General features: G+C 38.1%; 1 long non-coding RNA gene across 4 annotated transcripts in view; it reads left to right on the top strand.

Moving 5' to 3' along the window:
* Positions 1-6,051: 6,051 nt before the first annotated feature.
* Positions 6,052-19,942, top strand: part of LOC124251749 (uncharacterized) — a 21,114-nt gene continuing 7,223 nt past the window's right edge. For 2 of the 4 annotated variants that reach the window (XR_006891849.1, XR_006891851.1), the window contains exons 1-2: positions 6,052-6,320; positions 18,963-19,107. This is a non-coding gene — a long non-coding RNA (uncharacterized LOC124251749). Of the gene's footprint in view, positions 6,321-18,962; positions 19,185-19,942 lie in introns of those variants that run through there. The other 2 variants (XR_006891850.1, XR_006891848.1) reach the window with 2 other exon arrangements.

A 19,942-nucleotide genomic window follows, 5' to 3' on the forward strand; every position in this document is an offset into this window, starting at 1 on the left:
AAGTTTATTTCTTTGTTCTCTGTGAAAAAAGAGCAGGATAGATCTTCTCTATCACTCACCAAGAAGACCACAATTATCCACAACAAAGGCTGAGGAATAGTCAGGACAAGATAGCAAAAATTGCTTTCTTTAAATAAAAATTCATTTGTTCCCCCAATCAACAAACCTACATCATTAAAATTTTTATTCTAAATTTATTTCAGTTGTTTCACCAGACAGGCTTCTCTGTCATTTGGAATTTAAAAGGTCGGGAAAGAATTATGCTACCATGAAACAACATTAAAAAGTGAAAGAATATAAACCACACTCTACGACATGGCTAGGGAAGTGTGGTGGAAGCAAACACATGAGTTGAATTCCAGAGAGAAATAAGCCCTTCAGAGAAGATGAGGGCGCCATGGTCACTTCATACTTAGGGGCAGACGCCTGGTTTGGATTCTTGCAGACTTGCCAGAAACTGAGGGATTTTGCAAGGATGGGAGGATATTGTTGACAGTTAAAGGATAGCGAGGACTGATTAGAGGACAAAAGAACTGCCAACACAAGGGTAGACCTCTCAGCTGAGCAGCTCTACATCCCCCTTCTCCCAGGGGTTTGCTGTGAAAGCAGCAAAGCTATTCTCAGGCATTCTCTACTTGATCGATTCCAGGACTCTGTTGAATTGAATCCAAAGGTGAACCAAACACATCTGAAAGTATAGCTCACCCTTCCCAGCTTAAATACAGAAAAAGATCAAATAGTCTGATCTACATGCGTCCATAGAAGTAGACCTATGGGCATAAATAAATTGATGTTCAATAAATGAACCAAGGCAATCAATGAGGAAAGAAAAATCTTTTCAACAAATAATCCATCAAGTTATCTATAAAAACTGTTAGCTCAGGGCAAATCTTCCTCACCAAGATATATATATATATATCTCCATAAAAAAATAATGAACCTTCATGACTATTTAACATCTTCCACAAAAATAAATTTGAGATGCAACACAGACCTAAGTATAAAAGCTAAAACTATAAAACTTCTAGAAGAAAATATAGAATAATAACTTTGTGACTTGAGGGAAGGTAAATTTTTCTAAGAAAAGACATAGAAAGTAATACCATAACAAAAAGATAGGTAAGAATTCATCAAAATTAAGCCTTCTGCTCATCAAAGATACCATTAAGAAAATGCATAGGCAAACCACAGACTTGAAAAACAGATCTGCCAAAAACTCACATATAGAACACGTAAAAACCTCCTACAACACAATAACATAAAAACATGAAATCCAATAAAGATGGACAGAGGATTCAAACAGATACTTGAAGAAAATAAAACTTTCAAATGGCCTAGAAACACAAAGACAGAGTGCTCAGAATCAGTTTTAAGAAACTGCAAAATTAAGCCACAATGAAACTCTATCTCATACCCACTAAGACAGCTCAACTCAACTCAAAACAAAACAAAGTAGGCAAAACAAAAGATTGACAACACCAAGTACCAGTGAGGCTATGGAGCAAGGAGAACTCATCAATATTTCACTCGTGTGAGAGTTTCTGATGAAACATATGCAGCCTTATTGATGCTGGCTCAGTGAGGCGAGGAGTCAAAAGAAAGATTTCTTGGACTCTCAAGGTCTGGTGGTAGTGCTCCTTTATTCAGAGAATAGCATGGAGTAGCATGGGGACAGAACCCATGCGCAGTGAAGAGCTGCAATGAGTTGAGGGTAGGGCTAAACTTGTAAGGCATAAATATATGAGTTATTTCTTTACAAGACAAAGGGAAGATCATGTAAAAAAGTCATTAAAATGGCAGCAGTGCAGGTGGGGCTGGTTTTTGGGTGGTCCTATAACTTTGGATAAGAAGCAGGTCGGATCAGGTCAGGATGCCCTATGCTTCCTGGAGGATGATATAGATCAGTATGTAAGGCAGGATGCCTTGGGCTTCTCTCCCTGGGGCAGCCTGTATCCTCATCATTATGACCAAATACTTCCACTCTTAGATACGTTCTCAACAAAAATTAAAATATATGTCTAAAAATCATGTATCTGAATGTTCATAAAAGCTATATTTGTAATAACCAAAAATTCTACACCAACTAAATGTGTACCAAAGGTTAAAGGATAAACAAATTGATCATACTCATATAATGGGTTGCTACTCTGGAATAACAAGGGAAAAAACACTGATTCACAAAGCTGCCTGGGTATATCACAGATATGCAAGGGAAAGAGGTTGAAAGAAACAAGTACCTACTGTATGATTCCACTTATTTGAAATTTTTTTTCAAACTAATTTATTAGAAGCTTGCCATGACTTTTCTGGTAAGATGAGATAAAAGAGCCTCCAATAAGAAGAAACTACATATGTTGAGACCAGGAGTGCCGTGATGTACATTGGAAAACCAAAAATATTGTGTTATTGGATAATATCTTTTTGCTTTTAATAATTTTTAAAAATGTCCTTTGATTGGTAAATCTGTTTGAAAACTTGATTTTTCATTCTTGCTTTAGTCAGAGGTACTGCGTCCTTCAGGAAAAAAATTAAAAACCTCCCCTAATTGGAGACTCAGCATTCACCTCTTAAGATAACAGTCTTGCATACATTGGGTGACTCTTCTGCATGAACATTTGTATACCCCACAAGGTGGAGCATTAAATGATTCACTAGCACATCCCATTCTTTAACTGAATTAGCAACTTTACCACAAGCAATGATAGTGTTTTCATGAAATTAAAAACAACAGTTATGAATGGTCTGCTGGATATTTGTAGGTTAATTTAAATACTACTTTGAGAACAACAAAGGGACTGCTTTTTTTTTTTTAATTAAAAAAGAGTTTGCACCCGGGGTCCGCTCGTTCAGATCCCGGGTGTGGGCCTGCTTGGCACATGCTGTGGCAGGCGTCCCACATATAAAGGAAGGAAGATGGGCACAGATATTAGCTCAGGGCCAGTCTTCCTCAGCAAAAAGAAGAGGATTGGCAGCAGATGTTAGCTCATGGCTGATCTTCCTCAAAAAAAAAAAAGAGTTTGTAAAACTATACTAGCTTATTAAAGTGAAAGAAATGACTTGGAAGGAAAGAAACTTGCTTTCCATCCTGACTCCAGTAAGTTTAGATCAGACACAGAGGCTACAAGGAGTATATTCCAGCCCCTCACCACCACTAGCTCCATTTGCAGAGCCAGCACACTGCTTATTGGCCTGGCTCATTTGAAAAAAACTGTTAAACAAGGGGTATATTTTAAACAATAATACTGATGATAATCACATTATTTGCTCTATTTGAGCACTTCTGTTCCAAGTAATCTGTAATAAGCATTTTAACACAAATTGTACCATTTAAACTTCAAACTCTGAAGACAGAACTAATAGGAAATGGAGGCTTAGAGTAATAAAAGACTTTGTTCCAGCCCAAAGCAAACAGAAAGAGACACAGCCTGGACTCACAGCCATGTTTGTCTTGCCTCCAGCGCATTATAATAAGTGCATTTTAGCCTTCTTGGCCTAATGCTAGAGCTACAGTAAGGTATGGAAGGGAACATAATTTTCCTTCTACTCTTCTAGGCTTTTGGCTGAAATTCCCCCTGTAATAAAAGATTAACAGGAGAAAAACACACAGGAGTTTAATAATATGTATATCTCCTGTACACAGGGGAGATGCCCAGGAAACTGAGTAACTCGCTGACATGGCCCAAGCCACCACCTTAAATACCATCTCCAGCTAAAGACAAAAGAAGATGTAGAGGGGAGCCCGTTGTGGGAGGTTACCAGGCAAAGCGTGGTTGACGAGAGCATGGCTGGTATGCAGATGTAAGTCACTGTCTTCTCCACTGATAAGTTTCTAGAGATTTAGTCATCCTCTTCCTGGTACCAAGAAGGAGACACACTTACACACAGAGATTTCCCTTATAAATGTAAATGTCCCTTACAAAAAAATAACATCGACTCCGTTTTCAGAGCTTCTCTCATGTCTGCTGTTTCTTAAAGATAACCCTTATACCTGTTGGGGAAAAATAGCCAATAACCAACCTATAGATGAGAGAGACAAGGTGACTGGGAAGGCAGTCTCCACAAAGGAAGAAAGTATTCCAGAGAAGCATGGTTTTCAGTACAGTCTTATATATTTTTAGAACAAAGAACATACATTAAACATGCCCAGGATAAGTATTCATCAAAGTTTCAAAGAGGTATTCAGTTGTAAATTATTGGGTCAACATGACCCTGACATCCAGGAAAGAGACCTTATCCTTGGGAGTACTAATACAATATGGGCATTACCGAGAGAGCATTACCAATAGGGGGTACTGGCGTCATAGGAAGGGGAGAAGGCATTCTTATCTTAAGAGAGTGAATGCTTTTATTTTGAGATAATGTTTAAGGCACTCTACCTTAATGGTTAAAGCAGACATACAATGTATGTTTAATAGACCATAAGTCAGGCTTCTTTAGTTCAAGCTGAATCAGTTTTGAACCAGAAGAGTTACCCACAGACCTCAATATGTGAAAATCTCTTGTCATACCAAAGAGGCATATATTGGGGTGGCAAATATTGCTCCCTTTCGGTAACAAACAGTCCCATTATTTAGGTTCTTCCTCTTGCTGGTGGAGAGTATGCTCTGCTCACCTCCCTCAGTTCTTGAGATTGACTTGGACACTCATTATTAACTTGACCATCAGCCCATTCATTTCATTCTGCTCCCTCACCTTGAGTAGATAAATGGTCCCTCCTGAAACCCTAGGGCTCACAATGCCACAGCCATTGGACATCTCTAAGATTCCTTCTGGAATTGTCCTGTAGATTTTTGGTGATTTCCAATCACTGTTTGTCACTACAGATGCTTCTGAATTTTTTGTGTCTGTCTTCAAGCTCACAGTGACCTCAATAGTCCCTCAGGTTGCTTGTTGCCTCTAGTGACCAACCAGGAGATAGTATCTGTGTGTTGCTTCTTTCACTTGTAAAATGATGTCTAAACTACTATTTAAGCTACTATGTAAAGCCACTACTATCTAAGCCCCTACCTGGCAAAGCTGCTGTGAGGATCAGTGAGATGATGTACTCAAACGCTCTTTGAAATTCTAACACCTTGAATTTCCTCCTCCCTCAATTGAAGAGAGAATCTCTCAAGTTCCATGGCTCAATGATTCTATCATCTGTAATTTATATGCTCGCTATTCAAATTCCTGATTTGGATGCCAAATATCTTAGTTTATGCTGGTGCAGACTGTAGTAAGCATTATGTAAACTGCTGAATGCTTAGGATAAACCCAAAGAATTCAGAAAACTAATTTCTTAAGCTCTTGCTTAGGTTACCTTATTTTAAAAATCTTCTTCTTTCCTTCAACCACTCTAAGTAAACAACTGAAGCTCACTTTTAAAGACATTAGGTCACTGAGAAATGGTAGATGACAGAGAATTTCTCTCTTATTCACTTAGTTTTAGCTGTACATATTGCCTCAAAAAATTTTAATTTGGCTTATAATGGATATTGTAAAAAGGCCTTTGCAGTCCATTTGATCATAAATTGAACATTTTTAATTCAAACACAAATTCGGGGCATTAAATGACAGCAGTAACATCCACAGCTGAACTAGTCTGAGTTAAACAATACTGAATACTTTCCAGCATTTTGGTATTTTGGTCATGCTTTCGATCTATAGGATATCGTAGTTTGGTTTATGTGCAGACAAAATTGTTCTGTTTTCTGTTTTGACTTTCACGTGTAAAAACTTACCCTCCAATTCAATGTACTTGACATCGTTTTCCATTGTGAAATGGGAAAATTTTATAGTGAAGTTTTGTGGTAGAATCATCTTACTTCTTTCAAATAATAAGTGAAGGTGTGAAAAGCTGGCAGAACGTAAGTTTCTTGGAAGTCAAAGGTGTTTGCATGCTCTGCCTCACCATCCTCACTGTGGTGGACGTTGCTGACGAAATGAAGAAAGTTGGGGCCCAAAAGAAGGAGACAGACACCGGTGTCGATAGTGGAGAAAAAAAGCCCCGCCTTCCACAGTCTGTTTATTTTTATTTCCCCCCTAGACAAAGCCGGCAACTAGCCAAAGGCGGTGACTCAGCATACATGCTTCTACGCAAGCGCGCTCACGTGCTTACAATGCTGTGTTTGTTTCCCATCCCTAGGCTGAATTCCAGGATCTGAGAACACTCCTGTTTGCAGGCAATGTTCTCCCCGGAAGGGCCATAAGAGGACTGGGCAGAACATCCTGTTTGCAAGCAAGCTCAGCCGCAAGTCAGCTCCATGAAATGTCCTGTATGCAAGCACATTCATGTTCTTAGGCCAGACCTCCTTCAGGTGGAAATGGTGATCTTCCTACAGGTAGAGCTTTTACATATAAATATATCTCTCTCTTCACCAAATTTTAGTGATTAATTGCTTATTTTCAATTGGGAATGAGGTAGTTAATTGTTATTGAACTTTTTAAGGGAATTTTGATTTCTAATCGCTCTGCTATCACCTTTCCCTTATAATAGATAAAATTTAGTGGCTACTGATTGCTTCATATTTGGGAGGATTCTCACTGGTTTCAGTTTTTATAACATAGTGCCATTTAAAAGGTATTTAATTGCATAATTAAATCTTACATGTATCATTTTAATTCAGAATCTAGTTTCATTAATATTAGATTGCAAAAAGAGAGGAAACTGAGAATAGAAAATACAGTAACAATATAGATGGCTTCTGAAACCAATCATGTGATACATATTTTCCCACGAATATGTTGGAGTCTCCATTACTGTGTTTCAACATGGGCTGAAAAGATAAGACTCTATTGTGACATTCCCTCTTTGACCCATGAATATGTCTGAAGTATGTAAAATAATGTTAGTTACTATTTATTGAACATGTATATATACTATAAAATTACATTATCTTTAATTATTGTATCAATTCCTCAAAGTAGGTGGGCTTATATCTATTTTCAGATGGCGAAACTGGGGTGGATAAGAATTAAGTGCTTGAAATTAAGTACTTAAGATTCTGTACCTATTGGGAAGAAGAGGCAGGCCTCTCATGACGCTTCACCATATCAGTCCAAATGCAAAGCTCATGTTCCTTCCGTCCCCGGGCACTGTTGCCTCACTGGGATTTATCTCTACTTCTCTAAACAGAGAAAGCCCAGAGATCCAAGCAACAGTCACTGTTGCTGTGAAGTCCCTCTGACAGATATGGACAAATAAGCTGTGGTGGATAAGGACAAACTTACCTCCAGAATGCAATGGGCGTAGTCTTAGGAGTCAGCTTTGTTCAAATGCTGGCTCTGCCTTTTAATTCACTCTTTGTGATCATGTACAAGATTTGGAAGCTTAAAGCCCTAAATTTTCCCATACACAGACCTGACAAATAAAATTAAATGAGCCTATAAAAATAGGCATTATGGTAGGAAGTAAAAGCCATAGCCATCTCCCTCTTCTCACCCCGCCTCTGCCTCACACCCTCCTCCTCCTACTTTAATGCACAGGTGACCTAAAAAGTCCAAGAAAGAGCCACAGCTTCAGTTCCATTTTGTGACATTGAAGAAGTCAGAAAATGCCAGCATATCTGTTTTGACATTTGTAAATCCAGGATAATAATAAAATAATAAAACAAATGCACACCATACTGTGAAGGCAAACACAATAACATCCACAAAGCAAGATGCACACAGGGGAAGACAGGTGCCATGAGCAATAAAAGGGAACAGCAACAATAGCATTTAAAACTTTTATTTCCGAGATATTCATTAAAGAGATTTAGGCACCTGCTGTCTGAGACATACCATCCTTTAACAAAAACACACAGCTGCCAGTATTCATTAAAGTCCAGGTCAGCAAAGGATGACTATTTTAATATACCTGTTGCAGCCTTTACAGATTAACAAAGAGCCACTTGGAAAATAAAGTGTGGGATAATGGTGCTGGCAGGAAATGAAAAAAGCGAAGCAGGCAAACACAACAAACCCCCAAGGCTCATTCAATGCAGTTACCTTTCAGCTGACAGCACATTTTGCTGTGAATTGCGTTGGCTTTACCCCAAGCAAACATCAACCACATTAATTGGGAGATTGTGCCAGCATCTCTAGATGTCATTCTTCCTGACAACAGATGTGCCTAATATACCAAGCCGTAAGTCTCTTATTTCATTCGATTGAATCTACTCTTTTTGCGGGGCTTGGTAATGAAAAATTGTGCAACATTTCACACTTGATTTGAGATTTAGATTTTTCGACATTGCCCTAGAGGAGTACTATCAAGACTAGAATATGTTTAAATGAAATTGTTTACTTAAAATAATGCATGCAAAAACCTGAGACATCCGAACTAAGGGCAACGGTTTTTACGATATTTCTTTAGTTCTAGAAACGCCTCTGCTCCCACGGCTCAGCGTGGCTGTCTACATGATGAATGACCACAAATATATCAGGAAGCCTTTCTCCTAGCCTTGCTGAGTGGCCCTGACAGGTGTTCTGAATGCATAACTGTCATAGGAAACACGTTTGCAGCACAGCCGGTGTCACCCAACCTCAGCCCAGGGGGTGCTGGGAGAAGACTTTTGTCTGGGTGTCACTCTCTGGAAGGACAGAGAGCACACAGGAAGTGACCTTCTAAAGATTCTGGCTGTGAAATATGCCTTTTAAAAGTTGCAGCAACATAATAACAGAGGTCGAAAATGGGGACTAAAATTAGAGGGAAAAGAGGCCACTCTTTTAGGAGAGTGCCTGGTTACGTTCAGAATAGGATGCTTCACAAACACAATTTAGTAACCCGTGGAGGTCAAACAACACCTGTCATTCAGTGTCGTAGCCTCAGTGGGCCTTTTTTTTTCCTCCAGTAGCATTTGACATCGATTTCAGATACTATACTTTGTCTTCAGTCTGGTTTTCCTGCTTAGGGAAATTAATGAAAAGTGAAAATGAGAAGGTAATAGTAAAAGGTAGAGGCTTGGCCGGCGCAGAGTTGTAACAGAATCTCAGGGGGGACGGCAGCGATGCTCTCCCAGTAAGGCTCCTGGCTCCTCTCAGGCCTCCCATTCTTCCTGCAGAGAACGCTGAGGCTAATCCTCCAAAGCAAGTCGACTCCCAATTATTTTCCCAGTAAGTGTATCCGAGGCCTCCCTTTATCCAGTCCCCAGACGCTTTACAGCGTCAAGTCATGGCTCTGTTACGTTTCCCTAACGTTCCAGCCTGAATGATTGACTGACCCTTCCCTGATTTCCTAGAGTCTGTCCTAAGTCTTTTCCTGTGCATTGTAATTCTTTGCCCTCTTTTCCTCATCTCCATGTGTCTAAACCTTATCTTTAGCGCTGCTTTCCCCATCCTTGCCCTTTAAGCCAGAATTAATGGTTATCTGTTCAGAAATCCCATAGCAATATATTTAGATCCTTCATTTGTCATTTCATCACATTCTCTGCTATATGTTATAATCATCTCTGTAGGTACCTTACGTGGCCCACTAGGCCTGATATTTCGTGCCAGAGGTTACAGTTTCCCAAGGTCAGGATTGAATTTGTGTTTATGTCTCCTATACACATACACCTCCCAGAGTGCATTATATTTAGTTATATAGTGGGTGCTGGATAACCCTTAAATAAATACAAAAGAGAATGTCTTTATTCTGATTTCATTAATTCTTCTTTCATTGGTACAATTTTACACTCCATTTTGTTCACAAATTTCTTAATTTGTCTGACTGAAAGTGAAAAGGTTGCACTGTGACCTAGAAACAGAAGGCAAAAGAGAAGATGTCCTATAGGATGTTGAGGTTTCTTGTGGTGGAACGGTTGCTGAAACTGAAGGGGGTCTGTCAAAGGTCTGAGGCAGAGATTCTTTCCCTAATTTAGCCTGGAAGAAGTTTTTCCTTAGGGGGGTGGTTACTGTTTGGATTGGCAATAAGTAGTAAATACCATTGAACAAATGGATTGTCCTAGATTTTCTCAGCAGTCAATGGATAGGCCTCGTTTGGAACCATAACATGTTTCTCAGTCACCAAAGCAATGAGGATACTGTCAGTCGCTCCCTAGATTTTGAGGCAGTCAGAAAAAGAAAAGTCATTAACAGAGATTCCAAAGGAAAACTAAGTGCCTAAACTTTAAGCAGAAAGAAGATCTACTTATAACTGTTATAAGTTCTCAGCTGGGAAGGATGGTCACCCTGAACACTCGGTTAATGAGTGACTCTCCACCACACCACCTTTCCAAGTGGTCAGCTCTCCTCTCTTGACAGTTTATTCCCCTGGCAGGTGGAAGCTCATCTCATCTTCAGGTCACTTTACTCATTAGGAAACCCTTCCTTACCATTTCTGCAATTGCCGTGTGTTGAACCCAACCTTGAAAGTCCCACTCATTTCCTAGGCTTTGTCTTGCCTTCCCACCCTTCTAAGACTCAAATACAGAAAACATGTCCCTTTACTATGCTCCGCTCCAGACTAAATAGCAATTAGTGTCTCCAACTTTTTCTCACACATTTTTTTTTATGAGCTTCTCACCCTCCTCCATTATAATATTCTTCACTTCCTCTACGTTTTTCTAAAACACAGAATATCTGAAAGTCTTGTTTTAGGTACTCTGGAATACTTGTCAAGAGTTTTCTTAGACTTTTATTAACATTGCTAAATACAGGAAGTAATGAGGACAGGAAGATGTCTTTCATTGGGATTGGACTCATGTAGTTGAATCTCCCATCGCCCCAAATCCTTTCCACTCACTTAAAAATATTGATCTCAGGGCCAGCCCAGTGGCTCAGTGGTTAAGGGCACACTTTCCGCTTCGGCAGCCCAGGGTTCACTGGTTCAGATCCCGGGTGCAGACATGGCACGGCTTGGAAAAAGCCATGCTGTGGTAGGCGTCCCACGTATAAAGTAGAGGAAGATGGGCATGGATGTTAGCTCAGGGCTGGTCTTCCTCAGCAAAAAGAGGGGGATGGGCAGTAGTTAGCTCAGGGCTAATCTTCCTAAAAAAAAATATTGATCTCCATTTGCTGATGGAGGAAATAAACATCAATAGGCTATCTTTCTTCTTGAGTTTTTTCAGATTCATAAGCTAGAAAACATTTCGTTTAAGTTTGGGAGTTAATGTAACAGCAAACTTAGTCCTCAGAAAGCCCTAAGTTTGTATCCAGATTCTGTCACTTGGTAACTGTGTGACCCTTCAGCTGGTATGCCCTTTCCTGAATTTCTTTGCTTGTATTTATTATGTGAAAATATTGTCCCACTTCTTGGAGCTGTTGTGAGAATTAAATGAGATTATGTATCTAAAATGCACAGAAGACCCCTCCCTTCATCCATAGGAAGTACTCTAAAGTGTTAGTAAAGAGAAAAAGAGACATTTATTAATGAACTTTCATGATAAAAGTTAAAACTTAGGGTAAGTTTTCTATACTTCATGAAAAATAAGGCCCTGAAGTGTGATGTCTTATGTCTTATCCAACATTAGAGAACTGTATAAAATAAGAATAAAATTAAAATCATGATTTGCTTTCATGGGCTTCTTTCTACAACACTAGTTTCCATTCCAGATTAAATTAATTTTTGATGTGTTCCAAACAATTATATTTTTAAGGAAATAAGTTTTGAATATGAGAACTGATTCACAATCTTATCATACATCTTTGTTCATTTATGTCAAATTTCTCTGCCCAATAAAAACTAACATAGCACAATTTAAATATTATAAATTGTGTTTTGAAATTTAAAATACCACTAAAATAGAGTTATATATACTTTTACTAACTGCTAGAAGTAAACACACACTACCTGGAAGGCTTTAAATACCTCCCTCTTTTCTAGCCCAATATGTCAGTATTAGATCAGGAGAGTAATTCTAGCATGTTTAGGGTATGGTTACACACATGAATAAACACAAGTCAACATGTGCTTCTACTCCTATGGGGGAAAAGATACATACATTCTATGCATCTGTATGGAGATATATGTAAACACACACAGAGACATATGGAGACATATGTGTGTGTATATACATGTGTGTGTATATGTATGTATGTATACACACATATTTGTTGTAAATTATTTTTTCTACATTGAAAAACGGATTTAAAAGGAATATGAGCACTTTGCTATTAGAATATGAAAAATTACAATGATGGTGCTTGTCAAATGCGTACATTTATGATGTTGTGGTTGTACTTTGCAGGTAGTGTTACTTACAGTCTTTAAATCCCCTCTAAGTTTCAAAGATTGGAATCGATTTAACAAAAGATAAATGATATAAAAATATACATTTCATTAATGAAAATTCTGCACAAAGAAATTGTCTTACATATGTGGGTACAACTAGATTTTGTTTCCCCTCATGCCGAGCTTCCTCCCCAATGTGACTCACCCAACAGATAACTCGCTCTCCCTTCCCTGGAGGATGAAGGGACATGAAATAAACAGAAGAGTGGAAGTCTTCCTTCATTACTTCACATGTGGTAGAAGTTACTATTCCCTGGACAGAGGTAGGAATGCTGGCAAGAGGGAAGTTTACTCCTATATTGTTCGTGACAACTGGGCAGACGGCAGCATCATTAACTGGTCTTTATCTCGATTTACACATGCTGACACTTATTGCAAGCTTAGAAGATGCCAGGAACCGTGCAAGGTATTAGGGCAGAAGAAGAACAGCCTGCTGCTATTCTCAAGTTGCTCAGTCTCTGTGTGGAACATGCAAGTAAACAGACAATTGCAGTAAATGTCACTGTGATACAAGAAATTTATGAGCCAACGCACTGAATGTCTGACTCAACTTAGGTATATTTGTGCAATTAATGCTAGCTGCTATAACACTCAACTCCAAAGGTTTCATGGCATAATATAATAAAGGTTTGTTTTTAGTTATATAACAGTCAAATGAGGGTTGAACTCTAATTCATCAATTAATTCCCCTTTTCAGCAAGCACATTGGTCTTGTATGCAGTAGGTACGATCCAGGCACTGTGATGGTGCTAACAATACAATACTGACAATATAGACGTACCCCTATTTTTTCTGGAATTTAGAATTTAGAGGCAAATATAAATGCATAGGTTATTGGCACTGCAAAATGAAATAGAAAAAGAAAAAGAAGGAGGGGCCAGCCCGGTGGCGTAGTGGTTAAGTTCACACACTCTGCTTCGGTGGCCCAGGGTTCACAGGTTCAGATCCCTGGTGGGGACCTGGCACCACTTGTCAAGCCATGCTGTGGCAGCATCCCACATAAAATAGAGGAAGACGGGCACTAATGTTACCTGAGTGACAATCTTCCTCAAGCAAAAAGAGGAGGATTGGCCACAGATGTTAGCTCAGGGCCAATATTCCTCACCAAAAAGAGGGAAGAAAACTAACACTAACAACAGAATATCCATTGCCATATTTTCTACTAATGTGCTCTTGTTTTTGTCACTTACAGAGTTGTAAAAGTAGAAATTATTTGATAACCTATTGCTTTCAGTTATATTCCCTCAGAAGCCAACCCTGAGATTAGAAATTTTATGCAATGAGTTTATATGGACGGTGAAGCAATTACCAGTAGAGAAACAGAAAGTGGGATGGGGGAGGAAAGGCAGAAAATAAAAGGTATATTATTAAGAAAGTACCACAAGAAAAATTCTACATTTTTATTTTTTTGAAAAATAAGTCAGAAATTAGAGCATGAGATGTCCTCAAACTCGTGTTCAAGTGAAGTTCCAGATATGATATTGATAAACTTAGTTTAATTTTTTAGGGAAACTTAGAAAAATTACACAATTATAGAGAAGGTCCATTTGTGATCCTGCTGTGGAATGATTCGGATTAGTGCCTACATCATGAACATCTAAAACTCAATTTACATGTCATCGTTTCAGATTGGTGCCACACTCCATGGGAAATAATGTCAATCTTTAGAGGGAGAAATATAGGGAGGAGAGTTGTAATATCTGTTTTCCAGCAATGCCAAAATTACAATCCAGACTTTGGGGTGAGCAATAAGAAAAATCTTCAATAGTAAATTTTTACCAATATTGAGTAAAGGAGTGGATGTCTTGTATTTTGAACTGTAATTTTATCAATTGCAAATGGCTCAGTTCTTCAGTCTTCCCAGTGGTGATAGGTGGGAAGGAAACATTCTGGACTCATTTTCCTTCCCATCGAATCTTGCCAATATGACACTTCCTCCATCCCCATCATCTTTATAACAGCAGCACAAGACACCATGACATCTTTCTTGGGTGATTCCCAATTCTCATCTCCAAGCTTTCATTCTTGCGCCTATCAATGCAATTTTCACCCAGCAAACACAGTGAATTTTTTTTATTATAAATCTCATCACGTCATTCCTTTCTTCTTTAAAATCCTCCAAGGGCTTTCCAGCATTTGTGGTATAAAATGTAGAGCCTTTTTCACTCCAATAAGGCCCTTCCTGACGTGGCTACTCCCCATCTCTCAGACTTCATCTCCTATCGCCTCCACCCGTCTTCCTTCCACTCCAGCCACACTGACCTTCGTCCTATTTTTCAAACACCGTTCTTCCTAGCTCAGGTCTTCATGCTGTCATGTCTTTTGACTGAAAAAATATTTCCTCAGATTTTCATGTCACTGCCTCCACTTGTTGCAGAGGCTTTTCCTGACTACCACCCTCGTTTCTCTTCTCTGCCTCTATCTCGTTGTTGTTGATCATGTCATCACTCTATTTTATTTGTTTTATCTTTTCAAGTTGAAAATGGATTTGCATTTGCCATCTTATTATGTTTATTTCCTTCTTTGTAATTTGATTCTTCAAAGAGCACAAAAGCTCGCAGACGGCAGAGATCTTCTCTGCACTGGCTTTACTTCCATCCTGAGCAGACAGAACAAGGAACAGCACACAATGATCCTCAATGAGTAATTGTTGAATGAGTAAATGAACAAATGAAATAATGAATGAGTCTGTTCTCTTCAAGCTTCAAGTCAAAATTAAAGCACCCCTTAGAAAAAGCCTTTGAAAAAAGTCATCTTTGAATCACACTTAATAAATAATGGTTGTTGATGCTCCTTTGAATAATTATGCAGCCTTCCATTCTTCAAGGTGCTAACTCATCTAATGAAACTTGCCCTCATCCCTGAGGAAAAATTGCCTTTACCTTCTCTGAACTTTCTCATTTTTTAATTACTTCAGTTATTCTTTTTCCTGATTTTAATCACTTAGTAATTTGAAACAAAAACTCTTCCATTTGTATGGGTTCTATTTCCTGCCCAAGACTGTCCACTCCATATGACAGAGAACTACCTGGTCTGTCTGAGAGAGCCTGACTAAGCGCCCTGCACAGGAAAGTTTTTCTAAATAACGAGAGATTTGTGCTTGCTTATATTTCATCATATTTTGTGAAATGTTGGAGTCCCATGGACTGTACTATATAAAAAATATCACAATTGTGTATAAAGTAGATGAGTCTATTACATAGTGATAACTCTTACAAAGACCAGGAGTATATTTGGGAGCAATTTTGGGTAAGAGTGAACATTTTAGTTTTTCCACTATTTTTTTTCTTTTTGGAAAAAATGCCATTGCCTCCTGTTCAGCCAAAATATGTTTTAAATTCTAGTTTAAGTTTTAACTAAGTAGACACATTTCAATTAGTGAGTCCAAAACCAAATTTTAATCTTCTGTAATTCCAAATAGCCTACTGAAATAAAAACTTGTAGGATAAGAAACTAGTTCTATCATTTGAATGCTTTAGATAATTTGGGAAGCAGTTATGTCTAATGTTTTTAATACTTTTTAATTTAACTTGTGAAATATGTTTAATAATAACATTCTATGTTTGCCTACATTTGTTTGTATTTTTTTATTTCACGAGTAGCACATATTTTAAGGTTATTGAAGTACACTTTATCTTACTAAGGCTCAATTTCCTCATTTTTTAAGTATAGATCATGATAATACTTGTCTCTTCAGCTCCTGGTGATATTGCAGCTGATGGAAACTGAATTTCAGAGCATTCGTAAACGATTGAGTTCCTGCTCTATCTACCTCACTGTGTTGTTGTGAGGACTGCGTTTCATAATGTGAAAGTGATTGAAACTGGAAAACTCTTATCCTAATGGTATTATCTCTGAATTGTGTGTCATTCTAGATTGATGACACAGTCTTCATGGTGCCAGAATCACCAATCTTCTGATCAGTTAATCCCATGAAATTAAATAATGTGGTTTGTTTCAACATTTAATCTAAATGTTCATAGCTGGAATATAGGGTGTTATGGAGCTTGTGTGCACACACACATATACATATACACACACAGGTTAGAGGAGGATGTTAATCTACTACAAAGTAAGTTCAGGGTAAGAATTACTTTAAATGATGAAAACTTTATTTGCCAATTGTTTAACCTGATCCGGGAGTGAAGTTCGGATGGTACACATGACATGGACATGCCAGTTATTAAATGTTGTATACTTCCATTTGAATGAAAAATAGCCACTGCTTCATCTCACCCCTTACCCCCAATTCCCTTCCTGTTACCAATGCAGCTACTGCTCTGATTGGTTGATGTCTTGATCAACATTTTGATTCTTGTCTTTTCCTAACTGTATATGTAGAAAAGGATGAAAGAGGTAGATGAGATGTGGGTTGTTCCTTAATCTTGCTTGATCTTTACAGAGGAGGGAAAGACAGGTGATGAACTTTTTAACCAGGCCTTCTCTTTTCTCTCTGGACTGTATATTTCTCATTCTCCAGCTTCCATCTCTGCAGACAGGCTCTACTGGGCTATTGCAGTATGCCTTAACTCTGAGTCTGTTTCTCTAGTCTGCAATACTTTCCAGACTTCTCACATAAATTACTATTATTCATCCTTGACATGTAAGATGAGTTATTGCCCTTTGTAGACATCTTTATTTACACCCCAGGGAGGCTGAGTGACACTCTTGTGTGTGTCCCCATAGCTCCATATTCTTAGGCAATTAAAACATTTATCACTGTGCACCATAATGCTTTGCCTAGTTAATTCTTTTTTATCCCTGAAGACTGATCATTGCTTACGAGAGGGACTGTGTTCTCCAGTGTTCAAAGTACAGTCCAAAATGAATAAATAGGCTTAAGATGTTGAGATTTAGTATATAAGAGACCATGTGCTGAAGACTTTATAAATTTTATCTTGGTTAATTCCTGTTTTAGCTACATGAACATTGACATTGACATTGAGAGAGAGGCACTAACCTGCTCAAGATTACACAGAACCCCTGTCTGCTTTTGAGTGGAGTTTGTCTTATTCCAAAATCCTTATCATTGCAGTGACGTGCCACTGCATTTGTAGTGATGAATAAATCCTTCCATTTCCATCGAGCCTTGTAGCCCATGGGCATCTGTGGTTCCTTGAGCAGTCCCATTATTCTCTGACTTTGTTTTCTCCACTGAGACTTGAGAGTTTTAAAAAACATTTCTAAAGAAGTTTATACTATATGAATCTTGGCAACACAGATTCTGTTCTGTAACCAGCAATCAAATTCAAAATCTACTGAGTTTGGAATTCTCTCTGCCATTTGTTAAAAAGATTCTTACACTTGAATGCTTAGGGTTCCAGTGTTGTCTTTCTTTTGCTGTTTTCTGGGTCTATGCCGTTTTCCTAATGTTTTACTCTTTGAAAGCATTTTGCAGTTCTCATTATTTGCACAGATGTATTGCATCATAGAGTGGTACGGTATCTGCCTTCCCAGCGCTTCTCTTTATATGCTCTTAATCATCATCAAATTATCAAAAAGAAAGTTAAAAAATATAATTTGAGTCTAGTGTGGCTTGTAAATTATTTGCTTAAATCAGTATTTTTTCTAAACATGTGGTCTTTTTTTGTCAATGCCATGGAAAAGGCCCACCCATTTTAGGCAGGTGAACGTGCTTCCTAACAAGTGGGAGGGACTGGTACCAAGGGCTGCTCAGGTCCTCATTCAGATCCTGACCTACCACTTGCTAGTAGTAGATGTTGAGTTACTTGAATTTTTTGAGCATCAGTTTACTCATATGTTAAGAGGAAATAAGAATAATAATCACTTTATTGGGTTAGTAGTAGAAATAAATGTACTTTACTTGACTTAAGCCTGAAGGAATTTTAGTAAACTTGATTTTTATATTTCTCAAACATTTATATATATAATTCTTCTAAAATAAACAGATTTCAGTTTAGAAATAAAAAGAGAATGTAAAGGTTTTTGAAAAAATATTTACAATGCTAGTAAATGATATTTTTACTACTTTCTAGTCCATCTGTATGGTTAGTGGGAAAGAATTCCCAGGCTCCTCACCATGCACGTGTTTAAAAAAAAAGAGGAGGAAAGCAGCCAAACCCAGCCTGATCCCACTATAGAAAATAACTATGAAAACTCAAGGAAGAAAATGTTGGCAACAATTCAGTAAAGTTACCAAAGCTTAATTGGGTCAAAAATGGCTAACAAAAGCAGAGTTTTAGGAGTAAGGTGGTGCTATTCTTTAGTTCAATTTGTTGCCTATATTTTTACCATTTCATTATCATAAAGAAACACAGAATGATATTTGTTAGTTTCCATCAAAAGGAGTACAATGAGCTAGGGGACAGAGCTGGTGGGCAGAATGACAGTCTCCCAGTAATGCCCACATTCTCATCTCTGGGATCTGTGAATATGTTACCTTACACAGAAAAGGAGAATTAAGGTTGCAGATGGAATTAAGGTTGCTGACCAGCTGACTCTAATATAGGTAGATTTTCCTGGATTATTGGGGACGGTGCAATGTAATCACAAGGGTCCTCATAAATGAAAGAGGAAGGTAGGGAAGTCGGTATCAAACCAGAGAGACAGCAGTGTGAGAAGAACTTATGCTGATATTACTGCTTTGGAGGTTGAGGAAGGGGCCCTAAGCCAAGGAATTCAGGCAGCCTCTCTATGCTGGAAAAGGAAGGGAAAGAGAGTCTCCTCCAGAGCATTCAGAAGGAAAACAGCCCTGCCTAGATCTTGACTTTAACCTGTGAAAAATTTCAGACTTTTGACAGTGTAAAATAATCAATTTTTGTTGTTTTAGGTCTGTGGAAATTTGTTGCAGCAGCCAAAGGAAAACTAATTCACCCACCTTGTATCACCCACCAGAAATTCGGCTTTGTGTGAGCAAGAATTGATCTTGGGATCACTGCTATATTTCTGGTATCAAGAGCAGTGCCTGGTACACAGTAAATATTCAATAAATATTTGGTGAATGTTTCCTTGGACAGAACTGACAAATTAATAAATTTGGTTGGATTAAGTAGCCCTTTTGTCAGATCCTACATAATGATCCTCAAAAGAAAAATGTGTCAAATAATAACTGCCAATATTTTGTAATTCATAAGGCATGCTTTACTTTAGGATAGAATATGAAGTAAAAGAATGGGTATTATTTTTAATTTAAAGTTTGAGAAACTGAAGATCTGAGATATGAAATAAATTTCACTGCTTCGTGCGGATGGTAAGGAGAAATCCTGTACTCCAAATCTGGTGTTTGGACTTCAAATCCTCGTCAGCATTTAGTCTTTAATTCTTTCATCCATTCACATTTGTCAACAATTGAGTATTCAAGAACTGTACGTGGTACTAGGGAACTGAAAGAAAACAGATAAATGGATTCTGCTTCCATACTCAGAATCTAGTGGCAAATACAGACATAAAAATACTCACTCAAGGCAATAAGATAAAACTCTCAAAGAAGGCAGATTCAAACACTTCTAAATTTCTCTCCAAATATAGTGTTAAAATGATAGTAGAGACATAAAATATGTAAAAACTAACTTTAAAGCAAATTTGAGAGGATTGATTGGCATACAAAATTGTTCCAACAAGTGTTTTCAGATAGAAGTGGGTGAGGAGTGGTGATGAGATCAGAGTGCAATCTGCCGGGAGCTTTCTACACAGGTGCGTGGCATGAAAATGCAGCAGGATGTTTACATGAGAGGATGGGGTACAGAATACAGTGTCCTTGATGTCGCTAAGCTGTTAAACCAATGACAGCAAATTTCCAGTTCCAGATTT

This window comes from Equus quagga, chromosome 14 (genome assembly GCF_021613505.1).
Source record: "Equus quagga isolate Etosha38 chromosome 14, UCLA_HA_Equagga_1.0, whole genome shotgun sequence".
NCBI classification, from domain to species: domain Eukaryota; kingdom Metazoa; phylum Chordata; class Mammalia; order Perissodactyla; family Equidae; genus Equus; species Equus quagga.